The 6,000-nt window shown below is 40.8% G+C and overlaps 1 protein-coding gene across 2 annotated transcripts in view; it reads right to left on the minus strand.

The window, feature by feature from the left end:
* Positions 1-3,665, minus strand: part of mtmr3 (myotubularin related protein 3) — a 29,037-nt gene extending 25,372 nt beyond the window's left edge. For both annotated transcript variants that reach the window (XM_080045741.1, XM_080045742.1), the window contains exons 1-2: positions 3,507-3,665; positions 776-851 (exon numbers count right to left, since the gene is read on the minus strand). The gene's annotated coding sequence lies outside the window, so the exon portion shown is untranslated. The remainder of the gene's footprint in view (positions 1-775; positions 852-3,506) is intronic.
* Between the last annotated feature and the right edge of the window lie 2,335 nt (positions 3,666-6,000).

The following is a 6,000-nucleotide window of genomic DNA, read 5'->3' on the forward strand; positions in this document are numbered from 1 at the left end:
AAAGGACATTCTTGGGACAAACAGTTTTCCAAAAAATGAATATGAATTTAAAATGTTGGTTACATGTAATACCCCATCTTTCTCCCTCGTCATTTCCAACCATCTTTCTACACTGCCCACTCTCTCATAAAGGCAAAATGCTGCACAACATACTTGATGTGTTTATTGTCTACACAAAGTCATTCCATCGTTGTTTTAACCATTTCCAGCCCAACTTAAGAGAGCTCCTTTTGAGTTGAGGTACTAGATAACTGCATAATAACCCCTCTCTGGTTGAAATGAACTACTGATGTAACAAAACCAGCCTAACAGCCTCTTTCTATATTCATTTACTGTGCTTCTGTTGGGTGTATTCAGACTACAGGTTCTAAAAGGAGCTCAATAGAAAACTGTTTGCAGGGAGTGGCTGGATTTTGTAAGGGCTGGTCAAACTACTGGATTACTGCAGTTGTGATCTTGTATGCATTGCTGGTATCAGGAGGCTGGAAAAAATACTTTGTCAGCCTGTAATGGATATGCGACCGACCAGGACATCATGAGCCTATGGTTGGGCAGTCATGTTCGAAAAAAGGTTCAATAGCAAAATCAATTCAACATGAAATGGCGTAATGGAAGGCTTGGCCAGAAATACCAGGATTTAGACATTCTGTAAAGCTTAAATTGAGTCCGCTGCATCAATTTGAATAAAGAGGGACACCAGTAAAGTTGAAGAAGAAGCTAATAGCTAAAACTGCCACTTAAAGCAATAAAATGAATAGAAATCTCCAATCCTTACCACAGACTATCAGTAGCGGACGATGAGCAGTCCTGATGATCCCGTTAGGTAACTCTCACAAGTAAGACATGGAAATCTGTGGAAATGGGAGGAAAATGTGCACCTGAATAATGAGCAAAATTGCTTTTCCATACAAACATGTCTATATTTTGCAAACAGCACAGTTTTTTTTCACAGAGTCATTCAAGCTACAGTTGCTCCTTTGCTGTCCTTGTAAATATAGCCGTACTGGTGGTCACAGTGGCTTGACATGCGAGCTCGGAGATACCACTTAAACTCTGGTGGAATTGGGAGGGGGAAAAAAAGCCAACTGGGTTTTCTAAAGATATTTTTTGGCATTTTTATGCTTTATTGATAGTGTAGAGACAGAGTTGAAACGGGGCAGAGAGGGGAGAGACATGCAGAGAACGACCGCGGGCTGGAATCGAACCCGGGTCCGCTGCTGGCCGAGGCCCATGGGGGGGGGCGCCCTACCAACTGAGCTAAGGGCGACCCTGCCAACTGGGTCTTGAAAGACTTAAGTCTTCACTCTTGCCAGCATACAAAAATGTTTCAGTCACGTGAACTGGTGTTCAGCTAATGTCCACGTTCAGAAAAAAACAAACCAAACAAAGTCAGAATATTAATTTCAGTCATGTGGGGTCAATGCAGGCTAATGGAAGGTTTTACAGATGTGCTATAGTGCACAAGAAACAATGTTTGTGGTTAAAGTACCCAACAATGGTTGGTCACCTGCCCAAAAGGCTGTTCAGTCGGGCACATACTTGGCAGAGCAGACTCCTCAGAGCACTTGGGTGGTGGTATTAATTTCCTGCTCAATGCACAATCGAATCGGCTGAAAACATTTGCCCAGAACAGCAATGGATACCAATTCTTTTTTTCTTCAGGTAATGTTAAACTATGTGCACACAGAGTATCCTTAAAGGAGATATCACCCAACATCTCTTTTCCAAACATAAACCCCGTTACGGATCTCTAAGCAAACCGGAACACTAATAGTTGTTAAGGCCAGCTACTCTTGCACAGGCTGAAATCTGATCCGAGAAGGTCAGTCTATGAGCAGGACCCTGAACACACCTTTTCAGAAACCTTTAAAGCTATAGGGCGTAACATTTCATATAAATGAATGTCAGTTAGATTCAAGCCATTGGCAAACGATGATACAAACTTGATAAAGTTAGCCTGTCAGCTCCACAAAACTCTGGATTTCTCAGTATAGCAGCGTTGACAAACTGGTGTCGCCCCCGACACTGTTGCAGGAGCTCAGAAAATTGCTAAGAAGCGCCCAAGAAATGTTTCCGTTGTTGTTTTTCCTGCTAAGTAAAAACCTGGATGTACAGCAGAAAGTATCAAATCCATGCATGATGGGAAGCCGTACCTCATGTAAATGCACAACAGTGTTGTTGTTATTACTCAGAATTCCTCATGGTGGCAAAAGAAGTTATGTGCCCATGGACAGAAACAAGAAAACCACTATGAAACAGGGGCAGATGTTGACCTCAGTACCGCCTTGTCATTGAGTAGTGTGAAGTAGCCAGTGGGGGGGAGGGGGGTCATTACGTCACTCAGCGAGGTGTCCAGCTCTGGCGTCGGGTGCTGCTGCCTGATAAAGCATATCTGCCCCACACACACAGGGCTCTGTTTACTGCAGCGGGCTCATGACCCCGTGGCGTCGGCTCAGCAGGCTGGTCCTGCATACAGGCAGGCTAAGCCCCTTAGAGCCTTAACGTTACTCCTATCCCGTGACAGGCCACCATGCATCACAGACTGCACTAGCATTGTCATTATCAAGCACATAAACTCGATATCCCCTCTGATATGAGCAAGTTTCCAAAAGAAATACGAGGCGGTGAGTTGCATTGACTAGCAGCACCTTTAGCTTGACTACGTTACATTGACTGTCAAGTTTTTGATGAATGCGATATTAGACCTAACAGGGATTAACTCTCATAAAAGCATTCGTGTCGGCTCAGTTAGTGTGTGAACAAGTTTAAACTGATTAAGCTAAATTATCTCAACGAAAGTTCTATGGTGACACTTTCCAATTAAAATGTTAACTAAGCTATATAAACAATGGACGTATAGTCAAGCTAGCCAGCGAATGCTGAGGAAATAACGTAAAGTGAACACTTACGAACACGAAAAAAACATCCGCAAAGACTTCTGAATCGTAAGGTTAATTGTTATGATAATTTAAAAGCCAAATGCTCTACAACACAACAATGACAACTATGGAGAAGCCATTTCTTCCCAAGCAAAAAGTCAGTAGCTAACGCCAGCTATTCTAACATGTTAGTAAGATAAGATAACTACCCATGACACTAAAGAAAGATGAATAGCTGGATAGCAGGGAAATGATCGCTCTTCCTTCTCTTTGGGTAACATTTAGCTAGATGGGTCTGCCGCTAGCTAAAGCCACTATTTATTCAACGTACGTAAAATAATGCTAGCATGCTAACGCTCAAATAGTCAAAAGTGGATATTTGGATGAAAAGCTGCCGAAATTAACATGTAACGTTGCCATTTTCTGTTGGGTTGCTATCTCCTACTACTCGATGTTTGCCATTAGAAGCTGTGACAGAGCAGCCAGTAAGCTGGCTAGCTAACATTAGCTGGCAGAGCTAGCGCAGCTCTCTGCAACTGTTTTTGTTGTTATGAGATGGAGGGCGGAACCCAAAGCGGAGGCCTCTGTCAAAACACACCGAGGAACGACACCAACCGGCGGACTCACCAGTGAACGGAGGGATGAGAAGTTAGGAGCCAAAGATTCAGCCGAAGCCCGTGCGATTACTGAGCAGCAAATAAACCTCGATCAGATAAACATTAGTCATATCCGAGCCGAAACCAGCTTCACTGCGTCCCTCCAGCACCGAGCAGCCGTCACCATCGCCGCGAATTCTCCAGCCCAACAACCTACGTGAACATATGACGTCATCGCGTCACAGACAGAGGAGGGGCCAGACCTCAGACTCACCATGCGCTGTACGATCATGTAAATACTGGGCCCAAATAAACGGATATATGGACATGAATGATACTGATAAAAGTTTTGGATCATCGAACAAGTGATACTTAAGGAAGCAATGTGGAAATAAAAATATTAGGCTACATGCTGTTTTAGATTAGCACAATATACATTTATAGTGGTTTTACTGATGTAGGCTACCTTTATGACTTTATTCCCATTAATTTGTGTAAGTTCATATTTAGGGCTACTGTGGGTGGCCACTCCTCACCAAAAGAGAAAGAAAAACACAACACTGCAGGATCTTAAACAATTATGTATTGAATGATGGCTTACATATGCAAATTTATTTCCAAGACGCTTGGCATACCTTAGTCCATTCTTTAACATATAATAGCCTGACATGTCAGACGAGTCATTTAAGCCTGCAGGACACTTCTCTTTATTGGCTCACAGCTGAATTTCAAATGAAACATTTTCTTTGTGACAATCCCTCAATGACGGAGTTGTAAATAACACAATCTTTGTTGCCGAACAATAACTTTATTTAGTGACAAATGTCAATTATAAAATGAAACCATCCAATGTGTAGGGCTAAAAGTAAAAGAAAAGCTTAGCTTTTTTTCTGAACTGGATCATAAAAAAAGCCCTACACCCCTTCTAAATCACACTTTACCACAAGGCATTAGTCCTGTGAGGATAATGATATGGCACAAAATAATTTAAATATTACCTAGAAGTCATGTTTACTGGGTATTTCTTGGGTTCTGATTGAACTGGATTCATTATGACTTTGAGAGAGCCAAATTGATCAGCTGCACCATGCATGGACTTCACTAAAAAAGACTTTAAGTGCTGATTCAATGTCCCTGTGCAAGAACAAAAACACAAACACACAGTCTATCCCTCGTCATGTGACTAGAATGATTTTGCATGCAAAACAATGAGATGGGCTTTACATGAAGAGATAATGGTCTGGGTAAATACATTTCTTTTTTCAGTCGTCCATGTTACCATGAAAGACAATGAAATCTCCACATACGAAATGCCACTTCTATTCATACAGTATATTATGCACAAAAAATGGTGGTACGGAAACCAGAGCAAATCTTCTGTGGCTCCAAGAGAGAAAAAGTCAAAACAATATTTTAGAGAGCAAAGTCTACTGATCTCAAAAATGCAACCCATTAGCTTCAATCCTGGTAGTTCCAATCTACACTGTACTTTGACACATCTGTGTAATGAATTACAAAAACAGCGACAGCTCTCGCAACAAAACCACCGATGTCTGTGAAAGTTGCTTTTCCCATATACACGCAACTTCCACAGGTCCATTGAATATATAACATAGTCATTCTCTACACCACATAATGTTTATCGTATTCACCACCACTGATGAAAGCAACTGTTTCAGTAAAGCTTTAAAAAGCAAGACTACCCTGAGAGAAGGTCTAAAACGTGGGCAAGCTTGCCAGACCAGCACTGGCTTGAATGGGTTTGGTTTTTATTAAATCTGTACACTCTATTACTTCAATAAAATCAGCACATTTTTGTTCCAAGAATGTAAGATTTTTTTCTTTTTCTTTTTTTAAGTAATTGTTTAATATATATCTCTACATAATACAATCCAAGTCCTCTGAACTATGTAGACATGTGCAAGTGTTTACTACCAACTTCAACGATACAGTAAAGGCAAAGACTTGTGGACACTAACGTTAGGATAATGTTGATATTTGAAATTTTTCTCGAGTCCTCACAATTATCAAAAATCTAAGTGCTGTAAGTAGTTCATACACGAGGTATTGAATATCTAGTTTAACTGTTCCGAGTAGAAAATAGAGGCAAAATACATAAAGAACATCTTGCAAGCATGACAAAGAAACTTCTACAGACACAATACACAAGTGGTCAAAGATAATATGAGGGGGTATACCTGTAACCTTTTGGTGTCCTTGAATGTAGCGTACTTACAGATTGGACATTTTCATGTATAAATCAAGAGGCCATATACTGTATCATGTTCCAAAATACTGTGAGCTTTAGCCTTCACAGCACTGTAGTGTTAACTCACTGTAACTTTTCATAGATCATACAATTTCATAGTTTTTTTTTAACGAGGTTGAGGTGTTGGATCAAGTACACATTAATCTAGCTACAGTAAATGACCCATTTTGAGAAAGTGCACTCTATCAGGTGTTGACTGCTAAGGAGGATCATAATACACATGTAGAATTGAATTATTGTCTCCCCATCTCTTCAA

The sequence above is a fragment of the Ammodytes marinus genome (assembly GCF_949987685.1).
Source record: "Ammodytes marinus genome assembly, chromosome: 2".
NCBI lineage: Eukaryota > Metazoa > Chordata > Actinopteri > Uranoscopiformes > Ammodytidae > Ammodytes > Ammodytes marinus.